This window comes from Castor canadensis, chromosome X, assembly GCF_047511655.1.
Source record: "Castor canadensis chromosome X, mCasCan1.hap1v2, whole genome shotgun sequence".
Lineage (NCBI taxonomy): Eukaryota > Metazoa > Chordata > Mammalia > Rodentia > Castoridae > Castor > Castor canadensis.
In genome coordinates, this window is record NC_133405.1 from 102,590,306 (window position 1) to 102,617,794 (window position 27,489).

Consider the following 27,489-nt stretch of genomic DNA (forward strand, 5'->3'; position numbering starts at 1 on the left):
ACAAGCCTACCAAGTACAATAGATATTTCTTGAATAATTTAATGAGTGATTCTATTTCTCAAGGAATATTTGGTATAAAGCTTGCAGCATACACATAATTGATTACCTTGTACCAAGGAAGGGCCCTCTGTCTCTGGCTTACTGGAGTCAAGGAAAACTAGGACTGACGTGTACCAGCCAAGTCACCTCTATGCACTTCACTCTTTTGTCCATGTATCAGTCTCTAAGTTTTTTTTTTTATGTTCTGACATTCTGTAGGTTTATAATACGCTTATAAAATGTTCCCTTCTTCAATTCATGTGCCAAAATGGTGGAAGAGAACAGAAGCAGGTAGCAATAGGATTGTAGCATTTATCCTTGGGCTTCACCTCTGTGTCCAGCTTAGGTACCTGGCCTTCTTAGAATATACCTGGGGCCACAGAGCCAGACCTGCTGTGTTTTTCAAGCCCTTTGTACTCCCCTTCTTCTTTTCAGGAAAACCTCAAGGGCAGGAGCTAATAAACTACTTCTGAATCATTCGACAGGGTTGGTGATGGATCAATGTGGGGGCTCCCTTAGGTTTTCTCTGCAGAATAGACTTGATGGAATGCAGAGACAGGTCAGGAAACAGGAGGGAATGGTTCTCTTTTTTTCTTTTGGGTGGTGAACATTTCTCTTGTCTTGTGGGGTCACCAGTTCTGCCTCTAGGCTGAACCTCTTTCTCTATAGGCCTTTCTTTACTATCTTTCAGATTCACCTATGAGAGCTATTGATTGATATTGGAGCGAGTCCAAAGGGCCTTTCTCAAGGCAAGGGCAGAGTTCAGCAGGGAGTAGGGCCAGATCTAGGCTTGGTAGGGCTAGTATTTCATGTAGTTGGGAACACTGACAGAGTGGAGCTTCCTGGAGTGGGCTTGGGACTATAAACCACAGGCAGCAGCAATGGGCCAGGGAAGATAAGGCCCATCCCTTCCTCTAGCCACCTTTCCAACCCTTGATCTACCTCTCAGAGAAGACATATGGTGCCATGTAACTTGCATGCATTTTGGTCATCTGTGTGCTCATGTCTTGTCCCCACTTGGATGAAGATCATAGAGGGCAGGGCCATGACAGTTCACCCTTGTGTCTTTTCCAGATCCTTTCAGAACATAGTGAATTCCTACACAGCTCTTCCTCAGACAACCCTTGTTAATTATAGGGTCAGTAGTTCTCCTGTGAACATCCATGTGATCAATTCCTTCTAAGATTTAGAGCCTTGAGAAAATGTTCTTGCTCATAAAACTAAAATTCTTCCTGAGGGAAGTAGTATGCTATAAATAGATCAGTTCACTGATTTTGGAGGGCAGGCCTAGATCCAGATCTCAGCTCTCTCACTTACCAGCTTTGTGACCTTGGTTAAGTTCTAGAGCAATTTTTCATCTATAAAATAGGGGTAATAATACTATACAGAGCTATTGTGACTAGTAATAAATTTGATACTGTTTATAAAGTTCCTAGACCAGGTGTGGTGACTCAAGTCTATAATCTTAAGGGAGATCAAGGTTCAAAGCCAGCCTGGGCAAAAAGTTCACAAGACCCAATGGCTGGATGGGGTTGTACATGTCTGTTAACACCAGCTAAGTGAGGCAAACATAAATAGAAGGATTTTGGACTAGGCCAATATGGGCATAAAGAGAGCACCTATCTCAAAAGTAACCAGCACAAACAGGGCTGGCACAGTGGCTCAAGTGGTAGATTTTCTGCCTAGCAAGCATGAGGCCGTGATTTCAACCCCATTATTGCCAAATAAATAAGTAAATAAAAGTTCTTATTTAGCATACTGACCAGTGTGTGATAGATACTAAAAACACCCCCCCCAAAAAAAGAAGTTTCAAAAACCTTTATTCTAATAGTTGCGACCTGATGTCACCAACAATAATTATAGGAATCTACATACTGCTTTCAGTATTTCAATAAGCTGTACTTTTAGCCATGCTGGAGTCATTCAAAACATTCTTTAATAAATGAGATTGGAAAAGAAACTCTTAAAAAGCTTGGAGGCCATTCAAATGGAAGATAATAAACATCATTATTTGTGAACTTGGGTTTGGAAACATTAATATAATCTACCCTGTTACTATCTTTTACTTCAAGGAAACAGATTGTAAATTTAGTGCTTAGAATATAGTAATGATCTCATCCTGATTTAATGAGGACAGTTATTTCTCTCTTTATATGTTCTTGCTCTATCCTTTTAATTTTTTAATTTTTTGGACTACTTTTTGTATGTTGCTATTGGTGGGAGATTTTGTTGTTATTTTTTAGTTTTTTGTTTTGAGACAGAGTCTGGATATGTAGCCCAGGCTGGCCTTGAATTTGAGATCTTCCTGCTTCAGCCTTCTGAGTGCTGAGATTGCAGGCATATGCCACCATGCTTGGCTGCTGTTGGCATTTTTATTATAAGCTGTCTGATGTCCTTTTAGGAAGCCACTAGTCTATGAATCTATATGGACAAAAGCACAAAGACAAACAAACAGATGAATTCACAAAGCACTGAAACACAGGCCCTTACCATAAATCAAATGTTTTGTCAGTATTTATAGCATATCTTCGAGATGAGGTCTTCAGTCTATATTTTTGAAAATGGCATTTTGAATCTTCCTAAAAGCTTTAAATATAAATAATGTGATGTGATAGAAAGAATACTGGCCTTGGAATAAAAAAGATGGAGATCTTTGATTTGATTCTGTCACTGCCTGTGGTGTTGTTTGTATTGGTGAGAGCTTAGTTTTAAAAAGCAAAATCCTCTCTGGCTAGTTCAGTTGAAAAAGCATTTATTAAAAGGATCTTTGGTGGGTCACAGTATCTTTGGAAGGGCTGCAGAAACAAGCCTGAGGCTGAATTTTAGGAACAGAGCCCAGAGTTGGGTGTAGAACTTGTTTGAGAAAACGGCCTCTGATACTACCACCACCACCACCACCCATAAGTCATTGCCAAGAACTTGGTTTTACTGTAGCCATCACTACCACCACTTGTGGCTACCTTGTGTCCTTTGAAAACCTAGAGAGCTAAATGCCTCTGACACCAAACATGGCTCAACTGAACCAAGTTTTTTCCTCTTACTGCCTTTTTCATGTTTTTGTTTTTTTTTAAATTATTAGCATATAATAGTTGTACAGAGGGACATTATGATATTTACATATGTGCTTATCCCCTCCATTGTTTTCCCTCTTCCCTTCTTCCCTTCTTCCCCCTTCTTACAACAATGTCAATAGGTTTCATTCTTCTATTTTCATATATGAATACAAAATATATCCCCCATATTCACCCTCATTCACTCTTTCCTTATGCCTACCCCCTCCCATTGGCACCCACTCCTGGAAAAAACCTATTTTATCCTCCTACCCTTCTTTTTTAAGTGTATATTCATAGTCCAAGGGGGTTTTGCCTTGGTGCTTCAGGCCTGTATATATTGTGCTTTAATCAAATTAACCTCCCCATTACTTACTCATTCTCTATCACCATACTCCCCTAATATTCAATACCTTATCGCATAGTGCATTGCGTTATTTACATTATATCCATATATAGATTGGTTGTTTCAGTATTTTTCATTCTCTAACATTTTCTTTCTCTCTTCCACCTCCCATTGCCCCCTCATACAGACCCACTAATACAATTTTGTTCTCTCTGTTACTATATATATATATATATATATATATGTGATCATATATGTTTCTATATATACATTTAACTTACAGATCTAGCTTCCACATATGAGGGAAAACACGTGACCTTTGACTTTTTGAGCCTGGCTTACTTTACTTAACATGATACTCTCCAGTTCCATCCATTTGCCTGTAAACAATATAATTTCATTCTTCCTTAAGGCTGAATAAAACTCCATTGTGTATATATACCACATTTGCTTAATCCATTCACCAGTCAGGGGGCATCTGGGCTGTTTCCAAAGCTGAGCTATTATAATTAGTGTTACAGTAAACATGGGTGTGCAAGTGACTCCATTGTTTCCTGGAGCACATTCCTTCAGATATATGCCCAGGAGTGGTATTATGGATCATATGGTAGTTCTAGTTTTAGTTTTTTGAGGAGCCTCCATATTGCTTTCCATAATGGTTGCACTAATTTACATTCCCACCAACAGTGTAGAAAGGTTCCTTTTCCTCCACATCCTCACCAGTTTGTGTTATTGATGATAGCCATTTTGACTAGGATAGGGTGGAATCTCAATGTCCTTTTGATTTGCACTTATGTTGTGACCAAATATGACACTGTTACTGCCTTTTGAGGCAAAGTCTTTTGAAAGCTTTCTTAATTGGTAGAGCCTGGGTCACCTAAATATTTCTTACTGCAAGGGAAACTGAGAAATTGAGCTGTGACTTCCATTTATGAGGTGGTAGGGAACATGATATGGGAATTTCCCCAAGTACAGAAAGCCTATCTAAGAGGTGCCCTTTGACCGAAGTATCAGTTAGGATAAATAAGTCCTGGAAATCTATTGCATAGCATGGTGACTACAATTTAGTAATTATGTATTATGGACTTGAAAACTGCCGAGAGAGGAGATGTTGACTGTTCTCACTGTTCCCCAAAAAGCTAACTATGTGAAGTGATTGGCTAGTTAGCTTGATTTAATAATTTCACAATGTACATGTACACTATGAATACATGCAATTTGTATTTTTAAATGTACTTTAATACAGCTGAGGAATATCTAAACAAACAAATAAAAGATTCCCTGTTCATTTACCGTGATTATGCAAGTTTAGCAAATCCAAGCCAACATGAGTCAAACAGGCAACACAAAGCAAGTTGACATAGGGACTAAATTTGTTCTTTGTAAATAAACCAAGCAAAACACCTAGTTTTAGTACTTTGATAATGCTGCTTTGACTCACCATGCAGCTAGACAAGATACAAAGCCTGTGCTCCCCCCCAACCCCCCTGCCCCTTGCTTGGTTGCTTTTGCAATGTCTGACAAAAAATTATGGTAAATGAAGGTATTGGATTAGGTGCAGGTTTAAAGACTAAAAGCTGAAAATTATTTTTTGGTGGTTTTTTTATTTGTTTGTTTTTACTTAATGCTTTAAAATTTAGGAGTTCATGCATTAAAAACCATCTATATATCTGATGCCTTCTGAGAAATACAGACTGGGCCTCCTCTAATTGCTTCATGATTTTAGTTCTCAATTTTAAGTGAATGATTCATCTCAAATTGTTTTGTGCTTGGTGTGAGGTAGTGATTAGATTTATCTTACATCCTTAAAATGCTTACTTGAAACTCTTGTACTATGGGCCAGAATATTTCATATTAAAGGGAAAATAATTCTTGAGCTTTAAAATATAACTCTTCCATTTCATTTGCAGTTTTTCTTTTTATTTTATGGTATAGTTTTTACTGTTAAAATTACAAATTCTCCTCGCAAATGAAGTTGAAAAGTTGGTCTTTTATATTTCTCATACTATTTTCATTCTTTCTTTTTTGTTTTTTGGAGACCCTCTGGGGAGACTCAACAATTTTCTTATGTAATAAGAAATATCATCAATATGTTTACTATCCCAGTTAACTGAAGGAAACTGTACACCATACACATATGGTGGATTGTATTTCCCAAAGATGGCAGCAACAGTATTTCCCATCCAGTATGCTCATTTATAATGTTAACTTGACATACCTTCCACTGAGAGTTGGGACTCTGTCATTTCTCCTTGAATCTTGAGTGTGCTTGTGACTCATATGTAACCAGTATAATGTGACAGTGGTAATGCTGTGTGACCTCTGAGGCCATACCAGAAAAGACATAGATTATGCATTGTCTGCTGTGGCACTTGATTTTGGAGCCCTGAGCTACCATGTAAGAAGTCCTATTACCTTGAGGCTATGAAGAAGGCTAGGCTACATGGAGAAAGTATGTGTTGATGGTAATTTGATTGATATCACCTGAAATCTCAGTCAATGGCTGTACAATGCATATTTCAAGCTCCCAGTTACAGAATCTTTCAGGTTTAAACCCCTTCTGTGCTCTCTCGGAATTCCTGACATACAGTGTCTGTGAACACAGTAAGATGGGTATTTTTAAATACTCATTTTGAACTGCAATATTAACTGAAGCAATATGTATGAATGCGTTCCAGGGAATTAAAATACTGAAAGTATGTTGCCCTCAAACTAAGTATTTAATTTTTGATAGGGGGCAATTTGATATCTTTTAGTATCTCAAAGTTATAGCTTCTTAATTCTTTAATTGCTAAGGTGGGAAAATCTTGTGCCACACCATGGAAATTGCTCTTATGAAAAGACTTCCTCTTGTCATAAATGTAATTAGAATGCAGAGTATGGGAGGGAGGGAGGGAGAGAGGGAGGAAAGGGAAAGGGATAGGGAAAGAAAGAAGGAAGGACTTAGTCCTTCCATCTGGAAAAGTAGGGAACTCTTCCCTTCACCTGAATTAAGCTAGGTAAGGTAGAGGCTTTTGTGAGTTTAGATGAATTTTTTTTATCACAATCATAGAACTATACACTTAAAAATAAATTAAAGATCAAATACAGTCTTAGAAAAGGAATCGAGAGATATCTCTGTTTTGTTAAATTTGTCTACTATCTGTTCTTAGGCCAGGGCCACATATTGCAATTTGTTATGTAGCACCGTGAGTCATGATGATATGTAGCAGGGTAAGTTCTTGCTTTTCTTTTTCAAATCTTCAGTCTGCCCTGACTCTTCCCAGGCTTTTATTTTTCCATATCGATTTTATGACCGCTTTTTCTAGGTTTGTAAAAAGATTGAGTTATGTCTGGAATTGTGCTGAATTTATAGATTAATTTGTGGCCAGAATTTCAGTCACTATGAAATAGTCGCTCGTCTATGAGTATAATATATCTTGTTTTATAGTACTTCATGGTTTTGTTGCTCTTATGAGTAGTGTTTTTTTATTTAAAAATCAAATTTTCTAGTTAGTTGTTGCTGGTGTGTCAAAAGGCTATTTTAAAAATACTCCTTTTATAGTGATCTTATATTCTCTTTTGAGGATTCAGACCCTGTAGATTCTTTTAGATTTTATTTTGGAACATACCATATAAATTATAAATAAAGGCAGATTTGCTTCTACCATTCTAGTCCTTATCATATGTTTTCTACTTTTCTTGTTATATTTGCTAGTGCCTGCAATGCAACATATAAAATAAATAGCAATCTCAGGTGACTTTAAAAGGGACAGATGCATATATATGTGATATTTCACTATTAAGTACTTAGGTCTTCGTAGGTTTTTGGTAGATGCAGATTTTGTTTAACATTTTCACATCTTTGTTCATAAAGGAGATAGGCCTGTGCTTTTTCTTTCTTACACCATGTTTGTCCACTTCAAGTGTTTTATAATTGCCTTATAAAATGAGTTTCAGAACATTCACTCTGTGTTTTTTATATCAGTTTGTAAAAGGTAGGCATTTTCAGTTCTTTGAAGGATTGTGTAAGTTGCCTGTCAAATTATATGTCCCTTCTTTTTATTAATGGGTAGGTTAACAGATGGTTCACTTTCTTTAAGGGTATTACATCCCCCTTTGTGTGTCAGGGGATACTGGAGCTTGAACTCAGAGCCTTGTACTTTCTAGGTAGGCACTCTACCACACTGCCAGCCCCCTGAAGGTATTACATCTTATTTCAACTATTTCTTCTTATGTTGGTTTTGAAAATTACAGCTCCTAGAAATTTGCATTTAATCTAATTTTAAATTTTTATTATGTTTTTAGCCCTAGTATTATTGACTTGTGTCTCTTTTAAATCAATTATACTAGAATTGTTTATTTTGTTAGTTTTTTTAAAGAACCAGATTTCAACTTGTTAACCTTGCTTTTTAATCTTTGTTTTCTAATTCATTAATTACTACTCTTGTTTTTATTACATCATCCTTTTTACTTTCTCTATGCTTGTTTTCTAACATCTTGAGTTGGATTTTTGTTTCCCTGATTTTTTAGTCTTTTCTAAAAAAATGCACTTAAGGCTTTAAATTGCTTTCTAAATACTACGTTATCTTTAGTATGTTAAGTGTTTACCTACTGTCCTTCACATATAAATGTTTTCTAGTATTATTATAATTTCTTTTTCAGCCAATTAATTATATAAAAGTTTGTCTTTTAATTTTTACATGTGTATGAGGTTAGCTTTCTTTTAGCTCTTGATTTCTCATTTTATTACCTTTAGTTAGAGAACCCTTAATTTTCTAAAATACATTTATTTTTCTCTTACTTTTGAATTTAAATGGGTAATTCTAGATTTATAGTTAATCTTTAAAAGATATTGCTCTATTATTTTCATTATTCTATCATCTTTGGCCTCAATTGTGGTTGTTAGTAAGCTTCTGGTTAATATAATTGCTCTTTTGTAGTATGTGCTTCTTTTTCCTCTGTTTTCTGTTCCCTGTTTTTGGCTTTCTGCAATTTCATTACGTTGTACTTTGGGACTGTTTGTAGTGCTTGAGTTTGAGAATTATTCTCAGCCATATATCTCTTCAAATAAATAACTTCTCATCCATTTTCTCTGTTTCACTTCTCAAAATCTCAGTCTTACTGTCTCACCTTCTCTCATCTCTCATTCATTATTTTCACTTGTTTTTTATTCTGTGCCACATTCTTGGAATTTTCCTTAAATCTTTTATGTAGTTCACTGATTCACTGTCTGTGCATTCCAACTTAGTACACATTCACACACACGTGTCACACACACACACGTGTGTGTGTGTGTGTGTGTGTGTGTGTGTATGTTTTCTGTTCTTTTCCATGGCATCTCATGCTTTTCTTATGGCTTCCCTATGTTTTATTTCTTTAATAAATCTAAACATAATAATGTCATTGTCTGTTGCTGATTTTTGTTGATGATACTTCTTATTACATAAGAAAATTGTTGCGTCTCCCTGGAGGGTCTCCAAAAAAAAAAAAGAAAGAAAGAAAATTGTTGAAAACAATATGAGAAATATAAAAGACCAACTTTTCAACTTCTTTTGCAAAGAGAATTTGTAATTTTAACAGTCAAAACTATGCCATAAAATAAAAAGAAAAATTGCAAAAATTTGAAATGGAAGAGTTATATTTTAAAGCTCAAGAATTATTTTCCCTTTAATATGAAATATTCTGGCCCATAGTGTAAGAGTTTCAAGTAAGCATTTTAAGGATGTAAGATAAATCTAATCACTACCTCACACCAAGCACAAAACAATTTGAGATGAATCATTCACTTAAAATTGAGAACTAAAATCATGAAGCAATTAGAGGAAAACATATGAGAATATCTTGGTGACTCTGAGAACCCAAAGTCTTCTTAAACACATCACACAAAGCAATAGCCATAAAAGAAAGGATTGTTAATTTGGATTTGAGAATGTACAACCACTTTGGTAACAGGTCTGCAAGTTAAAAAAATATATATACCTATTTTCTGATCAAGCAATTACCTTCCTAGTTAAGTAACTAAGAGAAATAAAAATACATAGCTGTAAAAGATGTACACAACATTGTTCAGAGCAGGTTTATTCATATTAACTCCAAATGGGAAACAACCCAAATAGCCATCAGTAAAGGAATAAGCAGTTGTTGGTATATTCACATAATGGAATGCTACTTAGTGATATATAAGAACATATTACTGATATATTCAACAGTATGAATGAATCTCAAAATCATACTGAGTAGAATAAGCTATAAGACTGATTCCATTTAATGAAATTGTAGAGCATGGAAAAACAACTACAAAGAAAATACCAGAACAGTGTCTGCCTCTTGAATAGGGACTGACTGCAATGGGGCCTAACAGAATTTTCAGGAATGATGGTTAATGTTCTATGTCTTTAAAAGGAGTTGGGCAATACAGGTATATGCATTTGTCCAAACTTAGAAAATGTACATATTATTGAATATAAATTTTACATCAAAAGGAAAAAACTACGAATAGTAAGCATGTTGAAATATTTAGAGGGAAGTAACATTTCTTTGAAATACACCAAAATTAAGATGGCTTAATGGATAGATGGAAGGATATATAGAGAGATGTATGAAAGAAGTTAATAGTACAATGGTAAATATACAGGTATTCTTTATTCAATCCTTTAAAAATTTTTAGACATTTGTTCTGTTGTCCCCAATTCAAGTCATGCTACAAATTCTTCTGTTACATCTACTGACCTACTTGTAGAAGATTGTTTCCCTTAATGTTTTGTGAGCTCATCTGAACCTGCTTTCTTCTTTCACTGCAATGTTCCTTTGTTGCTTGGATTCACCCTTCAGAGTAGTTTATTTTTAAAAAGTTTTATTTTGAACTACTTGTAGACTTAGACAAAGTTTTCAAAATAGTTCAGAGAGTTCCTATATACCCATCTCCCAGCTTCTTCTAACGTTAACATCTTACTGTAGCACAATTATTAAAATAAGGAAATTAACTTTGGGACAATACTGTAAACCAAAATACTTTATTTGAAGTTCATGATTTTTCCACTAAGATCTTTTTTCTGTTCCAAGATCCTATCCAGGATCTGCATTTAGTCATTGTTTATTCTTAGTCTTCTGCAGTCTGTAACAGTTCCTCAGCCTTTCCTTGTCTTTTATGATCTTGATAATAATGTCTCTCAGTTTAGAGTTGTCTGGTATTTTCTCATGGTTAGACTGAGATTATGCATTTTTGGCAAGAATACACAGAAATGTTTTTCCATCTTAGTGTGTCATATCAAAGGGTTCATGAGGCTTATATATCTTGTTACTAATGATAAACCTGATCACTTGATTAAGGTAGTATCTGCCAGGATTCTCCATTGTAAAGTTACTGGCTTTGCTCTCTTTATCTTTCTAGTTAATAAATACCTAGAGAGAGATGATACTTTGAGACTATGAAAATCTTACTTTCCTCCTACTTTTCACTTTTTAATTTTAATATTCAGAAGTAGAACTTTCAGAGTAGTTTTGCTTTTGCCTCTCTAGGCTGATTTATACACTGGTCAGATTTTATCTTAATTTTGATGTGAATTTTTTGCCTTGAAGCTTTATCTAGTAAGTAGGTAAAATAAATTTATACTCCAAATTCTTAGGTCAATCTCTCTCTCTCTCTCTCTCTCTCTCTCTCTTTCTCTCCCTCCAAGTTCAGCCGAAGAATTTGAGTTTTAATTGCCACCTACTCTACCATTTTGCCACACGCAATCTCCCTACCATACCATAGGACTCTCTAAAATTACATTGGGGAAAATACTGACTAGACACATCATTATTATGAAACGTCACATTATTATTAACACTTATGCTGAAGTGAATTTGGCTGTGATGGTATAGGCCTAGTTAAATCAGCTCCACTATTTAAAAATCTTAATCACTCTCAGGCTTTTCTCTTTCTATTTTTGAAACATATTCATTCTTATAACCTTGAGTTTTATGGGATGCTAGAAAAAATTCTTGGCATTTTAGAATAAAATAAACCATATAGTGTTGTGCCAGAACAGATAGAGTATTTCTTATGTTTCTAGAGAGTGGAAAAAGGACCAACTCTTTTTCTGAAGTTTTATATATACATATATTTATATTGTGTTTATTTTATTTCTTTTTCCGTAATTATATTCTTGTGGGAATGGGTAAATCACTAACAGTGAAACTATTTTATCGAAACTACAATGTGCTAATGGTCTGATTTCTAAATGAAGTTCTATGAGTAAAAGTAAGGCAGCTATGTGACCACATGGTAACAAATGACCCAGTTAGTACCACCCATGCTTTCTTCTTTAATTAGATTCCAAATATTATTTTTAAAAATGGAAACAGTAAGTAAATGCTAATTTGTAGTTCTGCAGGGAGACTTATGATGTAAAAATGAGTGTATAAGAAGATACTTTTGGGGCAGCAGGGTAATGACATTTGGACCACCATAGGGCAGGCCCTGCTCAGCTGCTTTTCCTTCAAGTAAATTTTGTAACCCAAGGTACTGGCTGTGGAGGGTATGCCTCATAGTACAGTTTTAGTCATGTAAGTGCATTATTAATTCATCTAATAAACATATATTGGGTACTTAGTCTGAGGCAGGTCCCATGGTGAGTAAGAGAGATTTAAAGATGAGTGAGCAGTCCTTGGGGAGTGTCAGCCTCATCTGTGGTGTTGGACTGCTAGTTCTGGACTGCCTTGTCTGGGTCTTTTTCTTCCCATGCCATTTTTAGCGTTTTCTCTTGTCCTCTCCTGCATACATGCTCCAGATTCCCTTCTGCTCTTAAGATGTTCCTGAACACCTCAATGCACAGTAATTCTTGACTCTCCGAATTTATTGCATTTATGCTTGGTACCCCTTAGCAAATCTCTTTATTCCCACATGCATGTTAGTTGACAATGAATGAATAAATGAATGATCAAAAGTGATGCACTTTGTTTGGATTCAGTTTTCACTCACTTACTAGTTAGGATCAGATTCATAAGGTATTCCTAGACTTACTTTGGACTTTCTTGAAAAATAAGTAATTCTGCCACTTACTACTAATTATAATAATAGCTAACACTTACATGCTCTTTACTGTATGACAAGTGCTGCAGGAATTGCCTGCACATATAGCCTTTTTACTCCACAGAGCCACTCCTACAAATTTGGTGCTATTTTAACCCATTTTACAGATGTGGAAACTGAAGCCCAGAGAGGCTAAGGAAGACAGTCAGAATCACATATTAAGTTTGACCTGGAATTTCCACCAGGCAGTCTAGCAATTTCATCAGAAGTGAAGTTAGATTCAAGCTAAGGTTCACAGTTTATTCCAGTTTTTCATCTGTAGTGCCTCTGGTTCTTCATCTATGAAATGAGATTAATTCAAGAGGTTACTTGGGACATTAAATAAATTAACATATGCTAAGCACAAAGCCAGGAAACACCCATGATATTAGCTTCATTCACTTTCCCTTTTCTACTGGCCACATAGAAGTTAAACTCTGGGTGTAGGAAGCATGAGTGGCCCAGTGGCTGTCTCCTACAACCTTGAGACCTTTGCGCTTCTTGAAATCATATTGCTTCATTCTGCCTTTTCTGGAAGGCTGTCTTCTGAAGTGGGGACAGGTCGGATAGGACTAAAAAACTTCATGTTTTTGATTTTTCTTCTTCTTATTTATATTTTATGTTTATTTCTATTTTGTCTTATTTCAGAAATGAATTTAAGGTGTGTTACAAAAATGCAATTCTACAAATAATCAAATGCAATTTGATATTAATCAAATGCAATTCTACAAATAAAGTAAAAGAAAATATAAAAGTAGGAAAGAATGTTGAGCCCGGCAGTGTGGCTGATACACTGAGTCTATTTACTTTTTTGTGTGTGTGCTGTTGGGGGTAGAACCCAGGGCTTTGTGCATGCTAGGCAAGTGCTGTATTACTGAACTATATATCAGCCCATCAGAGTGCATTTTACATATCCTGCAGTCATGGATATTTACTAGCAGTCAGCCACAGGCCTGGATCTGAGCTTCCTAGAAGTCAACACAAAACAGGAGACCACGATCACTTACACGAGTCATGGTTTTTCTAAACCAACAATAAACCAGTTGCTGAGGAGAAGATATCCTAATGCAGAGCTGAACAAATACATTCTCCTCTGACTGCTTACAGAGAAGACCCTCTGGGTGGAAGTTTCAGTTGCTTACCCCCAAGATACCCAGCGATGAGTTCCAGCTGGCTGCTTCTGACAGTATTCCTTCTAGAATGCTATTCAGTCAAAGCACTTATGCTTAGGGGAATCATGTGCCATGGCCCAGGTGCTCAATTTCCTGAGGTCCAACTTCATCTGGGGTGTGAATTACCTCTTGCTGACCTTTGGTGATGGAGAAGAATACAAGAGGGTGGGATTTGGGAGAGTGAGTCAGTCATCCATTGCCACAATTATGATGTGTAATAAATGGTCTCAAAATCTCACTGTTGTGCCAAATAAGTATTTAGTTAGCTCACAGGTCCATGGGTTGGCTTAGGGGCAAGCAGGTGTCAGTGGCTCTATTTCATATGTCTGTATATGCCAGACTAACCTTGTCCCAGTGCAGGAGAACCAGCTGCAAGGTGCCATGAGACCTTCTAGAAGTAAACAGATCCAAGAATGCAGAATGTAATTTATTATGGGACTTAGGTATAGGAATGTGTGGGCAGCAGCAAGACAGGTGAATCCCTGTAATCTAGGTTAAAAGGAGAAGTAACAAAAGTTACTTTAGCCAACTCAGAATGTACCTGGGTTATCTCAAGCTTATATCGAGGATGTCAGGCATATTCATGGCACTGTGTTCCAGGTTGTAAAGCTCCTCATACCACTCTAATGATTTCCTCTGTTTATAGTATTCTGGGAAACTATGTAGGAAAAACAGACCAGGGTTACTCAGGGACAGTCATGGTGGTTATGAGTCAAGATGGCTACTGTTGGGTCAAGTTGATCCCTATACTGTTACCCTTCTCCACAGAGCAGCAGGTTAACCCAAACATGTCACTCTTACAGTGATGGCAGAAGTACAGTCAGGGAATGAGAAATATGAAAGGGCTCTTGAAGCTTCAGTTCAGAACTGGTGCACTTTGACTTCTACATCCTTCTGGTGGCCAAAACAAGTCCCATGGCTGACCCCATTGTCAAGAAGCAGGAAAGAAATAGGGTGCACATATGAGGAGGGCAAAGTATTAAGAAGAGTGGTGCAGTGTTTTACAGATGTGGGAATTGGCTAGGCAAAGTTCATCCCCACTACTCAGGCATCCCTGTTGCCACCATGCAGGTTTAATTCATCCCTACAGCAAGCTTGGGCATGAAATGGCTGTGGCTATAGCTAGTCACTGTTACAGCTACTGTTACAGTGCTGTGTAAATTGGATCCTGTGAGTGATAATTCTGTGGCATGGGAGGGACTATGCACCAGTATCTACCAGAGGTACTCACTCCATCCTTAAGCAGAGAATGTGGCTGAGCTCTGAAGTGGCAGTGAAGTTAGCATTGTGGCTGACAACCAGCTTTTGTTTTATCTTAATTCACTCATGCTCATTTTTGCCTTTATTTTTATATGTAGAAATGTAAAACACTTAATAGATGATGAATGTATTTCTTTATTTTTTGATTTAAAGCCACATAGGCTTTATAGAGGAAGCTATCAGTATAGGCATTTCTTCTATTACTTTTAAAACTGCTATATTTAGGACTGACACTCTGTGGTTGCACACTAGGATTCATTACATAGACTTTTTAAGCACAGAGTGTTTAAAACAAGGAGCCAGGAACAAGTTCTCATTATTTTATCTGGACTGAAAATGATTTCTTAATGATGTTGCAAAGTTTAAAAAGTTCCAACCACTGTCGAAATGTGGTTGCCTAGGTTGTATCTGTGACTTCTGATTCAGATAAGTGACTTAATCCTCAGCCCAGGGCTGCCTTCACCTAAGCTCAAGATTCTTCATAGAAGACCCAAAACTAATCCCAAAATAGGTCATAATGAAAATTTAATAAATTTTCCTACTTCATATTTGGGTAAGGAAGCAAGTCGTGTATTCACTGATTGACTTATACTTCTTCCTTTTCTGATTCATTCTTGACATAGGAGACCCAGTTACCTTAATGACAAATTGTCAACTGAGCTTAAGCCCATGAGTCTACTAAGTGGTTCTAGTGAAGGGCCACTGCTAAGGGTTGTGCTGATGATGAAATGCACACCTCTGGAGGCATAGGGCATGGACCCTTTTGTGGAATTCCTGTATCAGCGATTAGGGTATTAGGACAAGGCTCTTCACTTTTATTTGGCCACTTACCCTCTTTCCTTCCCAAACCTTCAACCCAAATGTAGCTTCTTAGTCTCCATATTAAAAGCTTGTCCTTCCTCTCTTTCTCCTTCTCCTAAGTAAATGTGCCTTCTTTTCATGTTAACTTGGCATATATATTTAGGATAGATGTGATCAAATCCTTCCTTTTCCTTATCTGCCCCCCATATGCACATGTCCCGTCTGTGTTACAGCCCATGGGATTTGTGAACCACAGCCACACATCGGCACCCAGACTACTCTAGAGACCTCTTTGTAAAGTGTGTGAAAAGCTAAGTCTGGATTCCCATGCAGATTCTGAAAGTGATTTATCGGATGAAAAATTGGTTTGTGTTTGTTTATTCTTAGAAACTAGTTATGTAATGATCACAATAAAATGTATTATAGTTTCAGCAAGCAGTGGCCATTTTGAAAAGCAAATAGTCCAAAATAGGGAATGACTTGTATTAAAACCTACAAAACACGTATTTCCTGAATTAAAAGTTAAACAGGAGGCACTAATAGGAGACTGGAAACTGGAGAAAACTCAGTAGTAAACCAGAGAACTCTCTTAAGAAACACTCCCAATCAGAAAAAATAAATAAGTGATTCAAACAATGAGAAAGAAGAGAGCAGGAATGGAGGTGGAAAGGGAACCAAACAAATGGATCTGAAGTAATAATAGTCGAAGATCATGTTTTAAAATACTTTTTTTTTTCTTGTCGGCGGGGAGGTGCTGGGGATTGAACCCAGGGTCTCGCGCATGCTAAGCATGTGCTCTGCCACTGAGCTATACTCCCAGCCCCTTAAAAATCCTTTTTCAAACTTGAAAAAAATGTATCTGGAAACACAGAGAATTCATTGTTCAAAGCAAAACATACGGAAAGAGATTACTGAATATACCTTGCAAAAATTTTAAAAGGACTTATCAAAGAAAAGACTTACAAACATCAAAGCAAAATGGACACAAAACAAAACTTACAAATATCATGAGCAGCAGTGGCACCAGTGACCTAAAAACCAAAAAGCTGTGGCCTCAGGAAATGCAAGGAGGAACTGGATCAAATCTGCAGTGCTTTGAGGGTAAACAAACTGGGGACAAGTTTTTTGTCCATGGGTCATCAAAAATGTTTTTAAATCTTCAAGAAAACTGAAAATACAGTTTCTTTAGTGAATTCCTCAAAGTAATATATTATTTTAATAAAATTAATCCAGAACATGAAGAAAAAAATCAAAATGAAGAACTCAAGAGGGACCATCTTATCTTAAACATTGAAATAGCATTGACCATTAAAGTGGGTTTCATACACAAACACACACATGCTATACATGTAAATTCAAAGCTAAAGAACTTCAAAAAGGTGAAAGATATTGTTTAAAAAAATTCAAAAGGCAGATAACATGACTTATACCATAGATACAACAACTAAAACTTAGAAAAAGACCATGGGGAAACAAAGGATTCAATTTATCATATTCCATCTGACAGCTAAATAATATTTCATCTTTATCTTTAATAATTGGGTAGATATAAGTTTATAATATTTGAGGGCAATTTCACATTAATCCACAGTAGAATTACAGAACCTAAGAGCAAACCAAGTATAGTTTTTATTGCAAAAGATAAGCAGCAATATAAGGTAATAGCAATAATACATAAAAATCTGAAACACAGAACAAGATGACAGAGGAAAAAAGTCCTAGGAGAAATTTTGATCATGAATATAAACTACTTACTTGCCCCTTGGAACCATTATGACACATTTTTCCTGCTCTAGGTTGGCATGTGATCACCTCTTTTAGAACATTTAACATGTTGAGCTCCCACTTGCCATATTACAGGTTGAGTATCCCTTACCCGAATGCTTGGAACCAGAAAGTGTTTCAGATTTTGAAGCTTTTCAGGTTTGGGAATATTTGCATAGCCTTTAACAGTTAACCATCCTTAATCTCCAAACCCCACATCCGTAACATGACATTCAAAAAGTTTTGAATTCTGAAGCATTTCAGATTTGGGGTTTTCCAGTTAGGAATACTCAATCTGTGACAAGAATCCTTCTTGGGGAGTTGGCAGTATGTTCTTGAGGCCTCTCCTATTCCCCTTTGTCCTTAGTTGGCCAGTAGCCTTGGGGACTCTTCGTCCAAGGAGGGTCAGACAACTGCCTAGTGTGGCTTCTTGCTGCCATAAGGGTGTTGTGGGAGACTGGTTCTGCCGAGCTGATGGATACCACTATGTTGAAGGTCAAGGACCAAGTTTTGCTGGTGTTGCCATTGGGAGAGACCTGAACATATCTATATGCTGAAAGGAAATGACCAACAGTGACTAAGAAATCAAGGGCACAGGTGATGGGCTGGACAATTGATGGAATAGTGAGCAGTAAAGATGAAGAAGCATTTAAGGATGGAGTCAAGGTTCAGTTATGTCTTTTCCTACCTGCCCCCCCACAATGGATGTTTCAGGCTTTCTCAGTCTTAAGCTCCTCATCTCATCATTTTCCTCCCTTTGATACCAGAAAACATAATCTCTAGAGAAGTAGAGATAATAGAGATCCTGAGATACAAACCTCCCCCATGCCTCTTCATCTGCAACATTGCATTCTTCCTTTTTCATTTCATAGAAAAAAATGTCCCTTCTGCTTTTCAAAGCTAGCTTCCATGATAGCTTTGCCTCCCAGGCACTCAGTGAGAGAACTGAGGCCCTTCCTTGGCCAAACACATTCAACCCTATTTGGTGTCTCTCCCCTCTTACCTCTTTCCCTGTTCTCTCTGTCTGAGCATCCCTCAATGGTGGGACTACCTCCCCATTGCTTCCTGGGTGCTTTATCTGATGTCTAATTCTGTTCATATTGCTTTCTTGCTCAACACCCTTGTCTTCATCATCAGAAGCAAACCTGGGTGTCAATAAAGGTACATATGTGCCTTTATTAACTGATTAGGCCCCACCTGCTAGCTCTCTAAATTTATCTCTTGCTTTGTTTCCACTATGTTCTAGGTATCCTAAGCAGGCTGGACATCTTGGCTCCACTACTTACTCTATGTCCTTGAACAACTTATTGAAGCTCTCTGGGCCTCAGTTCCTTTCTAATCAATAAAATGGGGATAATCAAAGTTCCTACTGAAAGTATTATTGTAAGGAATAAAGGAGTTCATGCATGTGAAGCAGTTTCATCAATGCCTTGCATGCACTGAGCACTTGATAACCATAGCTCTTATTATTAATACTTAGTATAGCTTCTCCAGTATACCATCTTCTTGCCTTCTTTCAGTCTTTGAGGATGTGTTCCTCCCAACCTCCTTCCTATCTCTCCTCCCACTTCTCTGGTTAACAGATTGCTATTCATCTTTCTGCTCTACTATCACTTTGGCTGTGAAGTCTTCCTGAATTTCCCTGTACATATATGCATATTAACAGATGAGATATGAGCTTTGAGCTTCTGGACATATCTTTTTTATTGCAGCTCTTTTTCTGTTTCATTGACTTGGCTTTCCTACTGGGCTGTGATCAACTCCCAGATGGAGGTATTGAGGGCTGGGGATCAAATCTGTTCCATTCATCTCTTTTTATCCATCAGTTTATAAGGAGTTTAGTATTCAATATTTGTTGAATGAATGGATACATGGGTAAGACATGGGCAGACAGAACACACTAGAAGAAGAGATATAATTTCTCAAATAAAGAGAAGAGAAGTTCAGGTTTGTAAGTGAGCTGTAAAGTCCTTATAGATTAAAATCAGATCATTTTTGAGATCATTTTTGGTGCTATTTTTCCCTGTTCTACTAGGGATTAAACCCAGGGTCTCATGCAGGCTAGGCAAGTGCTCTACCAGCTGTGCTATGTCCCCTAAATGAGATCATTTTTACCTGTCAAATTAGGAAATGCTTGAAATGGTTAATATCCATTGCTATGAGCTCAGTCATTGATGATGGGAGGGTAAAAGCAACTTAGCACCATGTATCAAGAGCCTTTAAAATGTCCCTTTCTTCTGCTCCACTAATTGTACTTCTGAAACCCAATCTGAAGGGAATAGCTGTATACACAGACAAATGTTTATGCATGTATGTGCTCATTGTAACATTATTTATGTAAAAATTTGAAAGAGACCGTAAAACAGCCAATAACAGAAATATAATTTACTATTTTTCAGAAGAGTGTGTGGTAACATAGAAATGTATTAGTTAAGAGAAAAAAGCAAATTATAAAATATGCTCACAACTATCAAAGAAATAATCACAAAACCCTTTATAGAAAACAAACTGCAAAGAAATATGTTGGAATGTTTATTTGTTTATAGTGGGGTGGCAGGACTGTGTATGCTTTTTCTTTTTCTCTGTTGGTTTTGTTGGTGGGTATTGAACCCAGGGTCTCAGGCATGCTAAGCATGAACTCTACCACTAAGCTACACCTACATTTCCTCTTTTCTTTTTTTAATCTTGCTTTTATATATTATCCAAATTATCTGTAATTTAGAAATATTACTTTTAGAATCCAGCCAATAAATTTTATATTTTAAAGTGTGCATTTAAAAAGAATGAATAATCTGATTATATTATTCAGAATTGTTTAATAGAAGTAAATTTTGAATTAATGAGTTGATTATAAGCACCCAAAGAGCACAGGCCCCATCTTGTAGTCAGTGTATGTGATCAGTAAGCACCACTGGGCTTACATGGGGTCACCTCTATCTAAGGCTCACTGATTGGGAAGTGCTCAGCAAGGCCTTCTAGGCCTCAGAAACATCTGTCAACCAAGTAAGGAGCAGTTGGAAACAAAAAGCCAAACAAAAGCTGGGTGCGATGGTACTCCCAGCCCTTTGGAAGGTGGAGTTAGGAGAATTGCCAATTCACATCTGGGTTTAGGATACATAAGGAGACTCTGTCTCAAAAAAAAAAAAAAAAAAAAGAGAGAGAGAGAGAGAGAGAGAGAGAGAGAGAGAGAAGCCAAACAAGTGGGGTTTGCCTGGAGACAAATGATCCCTGACCACATGATGGTTGTTACTGAAAAGCAAGGTTGTAGAAAATGAAAAACTTTGCTTGAGGTGAGATGAATATTTACCCCTTTCTACCCATATTGCAAGTTAATTACCCTCATCAAGACTTGCATTTACTTTACCAAAAAAGTCAAAATTTAGGAAACAACCAATAACAACAACAATCACTGTCACTTTAGCTCATTTAAGTGCATATTGTACCAAATCACAGAAGGATTGTAGATGTATGTTTTAAAGGATATCTAAAATTATACCTCTATGAAGAATAGACTTAATAATGTGCAGCAATTGCTCTTAATTGCATTAGAATATCTTTTTGTTCAGCTGCACTCAAACAGCCTTGAATTCAAGTGTACCAAGAGATACTGAATTTCAAACTAAATAAATTAAAATTATCATGTACATTCCACTACATGTCAAAACAGGAAAAGCCATAGTATTTAATGTGAAATGAAGATAAGAGTAGCAATAAAGAGAAAACAAGAAGCTTACATTTATTTGGAATAAGAAAACAAGGTCAATGATTTTCAATGCAGATGGATCTCTCTTTTAGAAAATTTATTTTACAAAATCAATTTATAAAGCAGAAGAATTTGGCAGTAATTATACTGTCATAAGATTCTTTAGTTTCAAAAGAATTTATTTTAGGGCTCAGTGTGTTTCTTTGTCATTCAGAACTTGACAGAAATCAGAGGAATTTATAGCTAAGATGTTCAGTGCCATTGCCAATTAAAAATGACCAAAATGATAATAGCATATTTTTATGTGTAACAGAGAGTGAAAGAGGGTATCTAATTTGATTTCTAAAAGTTGAGTATTTCTGGAGCTTTTGAGATCTCTCTAGTTTATAAAGGAAGGTCCATCTGGAGTTTGTTACTTTATCACTTCAGACTTACTCCTGTATATGACTCTTTAAAATGGGCAGACCATTTTCCTTTTGCATTTGGTAGATAAATTCTGAGATTTCTGAGTCATTAAAAACCTTTACCATTCCTCCTAGATAAACTTACTTGAGAGAAGTTACTCTTCCAGTTTAATGCAAGATGAAATTATCTCCATTGTGAGATGATGAGACTAATAAATATTATACTCATTTATTGAGCATTTGTAGTCCCAGACACTATACTGCATGCTTTTCATATCCTCAGTTTTCATCTATTCAGCAAGTTACTGATTACACAGGGCTTACTATGTGCCAGGGACTATTCAAGGTATTGTGGATTCACCAGTGAGCAAAATAAACAAATAGCCCCCCACTCTGTGGAACTTACATTTTTAGTGGCAGTGGGGAAAGATGAAGATGATACAGAAAATAAATAAGGAAATTATACACTACATTAAAGTATGATGAATGGCACAGAGGAAAAGAAAGTAGGAAAGGGGTTAGAGATGTAGAGGCAGGGGTCAGACTTTTAACAAGGCCGGCAGGGAAAGCCTCTTGGGAGAAGCTGACAACCAAGTAGGGGAGAAGATGCCGTACAAGAGCTAAAGGTTCCAACTATGTAACTTTCTGGGGGAATATCAAGTGCAAAGTTCCTGAGTTTGGAACTTGCCTGGCTTGGTTGAGTAGAGCAAGATGTGCATTAAGGCTGGTAGAAAGGGAAAGATGGGTCATAAGGGATGAGTTCCAAGAGACAGTAGAGGAGAGGAGCCAGATGATCTTGGGCCTTGTAGGCCATCATAAGGCTTCTAGGTTCTACTTTGGAAGAGAGGGAAAGCCCTTAGAGTGTTTCGAGGAGGGTAATGGCATGATTTGAGTAATGTTTTAACAAGACCACCCTGGCCCATATGGAAAAATAAAATCCTGTGACACAGATGGTCTTGCCCAATTTCACTGATAAGGCACTGAAACTCAGAGAAGTTAAGTAATTTACCACAGTTCCCATTACTAGTGAATTTGTAGAACTGGAATTTTAGTCTAGGTCTGTGTCATTCTAAAGTTCACACTTTTCCCACTAAGCCACACAACCTCCCACTGCCTCCCAGGTGAAAACAGGTTTCTGCAACAACAAATGCTGGTGAGGATGTGGGGAAAAAGGAACCTTCATATGATGCTGGTGGGAATGTAAATTAGTACAACAACTATAGAAAACAGTATGGAGGCTCCTCAAGAAAGTAAAAACAGAACTGCCATATGCTCCAGCAATACCACTCCTAAGTATATACCCAAAGGAATATAAGTCAGGTTACAATAAAGGCACCTGCACGCCCATGTTTATTGCAACATTATTCACATAGCTAAGCTATGGAAATAGCCAAGATGCCCCAGTACTGATGAATGGATTAAGAAAGCATGGTGTTTATATATAATGGAATTTTATTTAGCCACAAAGAAGAATGAAATTTTGTTGTTTGCAGGTAAATGGATGGAACCGGAGAACATTATCTTAAGTGAAGTTAGCCAGGTTCAAAAGCCAAAAGTCACATATTTTCTCTCACATGTGGAATATAGACCTGATACAAAGACAGCAATATTATGAAAAACAGGTCACACTAAGGAGAAGTCACATACGAGAGAGGGAGGGTAAAAGAAAGATGTTAAGAAGGTGAATATGGTTGATGTACTTTCTATACAAGAATGAATATAGAATTTTTAAACCTTTTAAAATCATCGTAAGAAAGGGACTAAGGTAGAAAGAATAAAAATAGAGATGAACCAATTGAGATTATAATACATATGTACATGGAAATGTCATAAGGAAACTTCCTGTGTAGCTATCTTAAGCAAACAAAAATGTCATTTTTTTCTTTTACAAAATCAGAGAACAGAAGAGCAGAACAAGTCCTGCCTGGGGTGGGGGTTGGTACCAATGTGAGGGGGAAAGAGGTGGAAGAGGTGTGGGAGGGTAAATATGGTAGAAATGCTATGTACACATGTATGTAAGTGGAAAAATAATACTTGTTGAAACTATTCCAGGAATGGGGGGGAGGGAGGTAAAGTAAAATGGTGAAGGGGGTGAGTTCAAGTATGATATATTTGATATATTGTGAGAACTTTTATAAATGCCACAATGTACCTTCACCCAGCACAATAATAAAAGTAAAAGAAAAGAAAAATATACAAAAAATTTTTTAAAAAAAGAAAGCAAATTTCTGACCTCTGCTGGGGTAAATGATTTTCTTATGGTTTACATTGACCCCTCCCCCCAAGCTTTTCCCCTCTCCTCTGGGGTTCGTTGGCCTCTCTGGCAAGGTCATCATGGTGCCCAGTTCCAGAGAAAACACTTACACCGTAAATCTAGAGATGCACTATCTAAATTTGGGCAGTGCACAGCCCTAGTGGCCACATGGAATAGCTTTGATATCTATTGAAGTTCAAGAGTTTTGTAAATGGCTTTGAACTCCAGTTAGGCCTTAGAAAAGTCTGTTTGGTCAGACATTTGTATTGGCCCTGCTTTGCTGTATCTTTCCATCTATCCTTCCTCTGACACATATTCTACCAGCTGTATCTGCCACCCTCTACTGTCTGGCAATGTGCTATTTCTCCATTGTATGCCATGCTGGGATGGAAGTGACAAGTAGGCTTCTGCTCAACTTAAGGACCACAAGGATAAGAGCAAGCCTGAGGGAGTGTAGGATGTGAGCAGGTGTGTGTGGTTTCCTATTAGAGGGAACCAAACTCATTTGATTTGATGAATATCAGATTGAAGGAAATGAGAAAGGGTGCTACCTAATTGTCATCAGAACTGCTGCTTGGTTTAATTTAGGCTCAATCAGATGGTCTTGTATGCCTTAGGGCCTAATGCTTAGGCTCGTGAGGCCTTGTTTATGCCAAAACTAATTTTTTTTCAATTTATTTGAAAGACATTGCTTAGACTTTAATGATTCAGTATGTAAGAAAATACCCTGAGTCTGAGCTCTGAGATTCAGAGCTTCAAGATGAAGTTTTGATTCACCATTACTTGACTGGATGACTTTAATGGAATTATGTCTTAAAAGCTACTTGTCATTTCATGTTTCAGAATTCTGCATAGTTACCTCAATACCCAAGAGCACATTGGCATTATCAGTCTTATGAGTCTAGTTACAAAAACAAAACCATGGCAACATACCTTATAAGATTAATTAAATAATACTTTTATAATACAGTATTGCACTATATAAAATAAAATATTTGTGTCAGGAATGTAGTGCAGTATTAGGTTAAAGACAAAGGTAACTTGACATTGGAATCTTTAGTTAATATTAATCAATGAGCACAAGATCAATACAATTAATAGGTGCTTTTTTTGGTGGTACTGGGGTTTGAACTCAGGGCCTCATGCTTGCTAGGCAGGCACTCTACCACTTGAGTCACCCTCTCGCAAGCCCTTAATAGGTGTTTTTAAAGTACATTTTTATTTCCCTTAAGGGATTGGGCAAGAAGTTATGAGGTCAAATCTTGGTGTCAGATCTTATTTCATATTTATTCTGAAATTTTAGGCAAAGAAGGGATATGCTTAATAGAAGTTGAAACTTTGTTTTTTGTGGCTGCTGCTAAGCAAAAATGGAGCATGCAGAAAAGTTTGGTGTTTCCTTGATACCTTAAACATAGAAGTGTCATATAATCTAGCAATTGCACTCCTGAATATATATGTGTACATACACATATATACCCAAAATAATTGAAATTGCACTCAAATATATGCATTGTGAAATATCATAGTGAAACCTCTTTGTACAATTGATATATACTAGTAAAAATATAAAATAATTTTAAAGAAAGAAAAGAGGTACTCAAATAAAACCTTGTACACAGATATTCATAGCAGCACTATTCACAATAGCCAAAAGGTAGAAATAACTCAACTATACATCAGTGCATAAATAAGTAAGCAAAATGTGATATATCACACAGGGGAATTTTATTCCACCATAAAAAAGAACGAAGTACTTAGGCTTACTCAACTTGGATGAGCCTCAAAAACATGTTAAGTGAGAGCAACCAGTTATAAAAGACTATATACGATTCCATTTATATGAAATTTCCAAAATTGACAAAACTGCAGAGCTAGCAGATTAGTAGTTGCCAGGTAGGAGAGAAGGCTGGGGGGAGAAGGAAAGGGAATAACTAAGTAGTTAATGAGTATGAGCTTTCTTTGGGGTAATAGTTGTAAAACACTGCCAATATTCTAAATGTCATAAATAGTAAATTTCATGCTATGTGTATTTTACTATAATAAAAAAACTGAAGTGTACTACTTTTGAAAAGATTCCTAATTCTTTGTGAAACCCAATAAAGTTTGTTAAGGTAGAGCAATTCCTAGAGAAGGCACACATGGCAAATGCAGAGCAAAGTGGCAACAACAGCCATTTGAAGTCTGCCATGTGAGGCTGACCTGTCTTAGTTTAGGTCCTGGTGCAGGAACCTGTCTCATGTGGGTGCAGCAGTCATACGGGCAGCCCTGCAGGGCCTCTGGTGCCCTGCAGAACTGGTGGCAGTTTTCAGTATGGCACAGCTTCTTTGAAGCCGTGAGTGCTGTGGAATACTGAGCTGTTCAAAACAAGCATACAGAAACCCAGCAGATATAAATTTTAACTGCAGTGAAGCCAACATAATTTCATTTTATCCAATGAAAAGGAAAATAAACTTTTATGATCTGGTGATGCTATATTAAGTTTAGTTAAAGGTTTGTGGGAAGTTTCTAGTTACTGCTGCACACGTTTTTTCATCCTCCTTGGGAGTGTGCCACTTGCTCTTCTTCATACCATTTTCTGCTCTCAAAAGGAAAAAGCTTTCAAATGGTTTTCAGTTTCTCACAATAAAAGTGATCCTTGATTATTATAAAATCTCAGAGAAAAGTGAAAATATGTTTAAAAAAAGAAAGAAATCTCAGCAATCCAGGATAATGCTCATGATGTTTTGGCACATAGCCTTCCATATTTCCTCTTTTTTCTCTTACTGAACATTCACCTGTATCTTGAGCGAACTAGGGTCATAGTACATTTATCAACATAGCATGGGCATCTTTCATACCAATAAATACCAATCAACATACTATTAATGGTGATATGGTGCTTCATTCTATGCATGGTCATAACTGATTATTTCATGACCAGTGCTAAAAACGAGCTAGGGACTTTCCTGGCAATGCCTCCTCTGTGGTCAGTTAGTCCTCTGCAATAGATGGTTGATGGCTCAGGGTTTCAAAAATTATTTTCTCTTTTTTGTGTGGGCTAATGATAGTCCCCAAAGCAGAGGTAATGAACTGTCTTAGTACATTTTTTGTTGATATAACAAAACACCTGAGACAGGGAAGTTTCCAAAGAATAGAAGTATATTTAGCTCGTTGTTCTGAAGGTTGGAAAGTCCAAGAACACAATTCCAGCATCTGGTAAGGGCCTTCTTATTGCATAACAATTCAAGGCGTACCATGGCAAGACAGAGCAAGCATGCTAGCTTGGGGTTCTCTTCATATTCTTATAAAGCAACTAAAGTGGTGGCCCCACTCTGAGGATCTCATCTAACACTAATTACCTTCCAAAGACTTAACCTCCAAATACAATCAAGTCACATCAAGATGGTGACTAGAGTACAGAAGCAGACAGCGTGAGCTCCGTAAGTCAAAATTCTTGCTGAGACACTGGAGCCACACCTGACAGAAAAAAGCACCAAGAAGAATCAAAACTTCAATACCCTGAAACCCCAGCCCATACAAAGCATCTCCATGCCATGTTACACCGAGAAAACAGGAGGGCTCCTGCACTACCAGACGCCTGCTCCAAAATTGCTTGGGAGACATCCGGCAGACCAATAGATGACCACCAAGCATCAGGCGGTATTCCCACAGCCACCCCTGGG

At 37.0% G+C, this 27,489-nt stretch overlaps 1 protein-coding gene and 1 long non-coding RNA gene across 2 annotated transcripts in view; one reads left to right on the plus strand and one right to left on the minus strand.

The window, feature by feature from the left end:
• The window catches only part of Efhc2 (EF-hand domain containing 2), a 183,877-nt gene that overhangs the window by 120,021 nt on the left and 36,367 nt on the right, over positions 1-27,489 (plus strand). The gene's annotated exons all lie outside the window — the stretch shown is intronic.
• LOC141419625 (uncharacterized) lies at positions 9,488-14,506 on the minus strand. Its single transcript, XR_012444253.1, has 3 exons — positions 14,183-14,506; positions 13,612-13,778; positions 9,488-12,769 (listed from the first exon to the last, which is right to left on the minus strand). It is a non-coding gene; the product is annotated as an uncharacterized lncRNA (long non-coding RNA).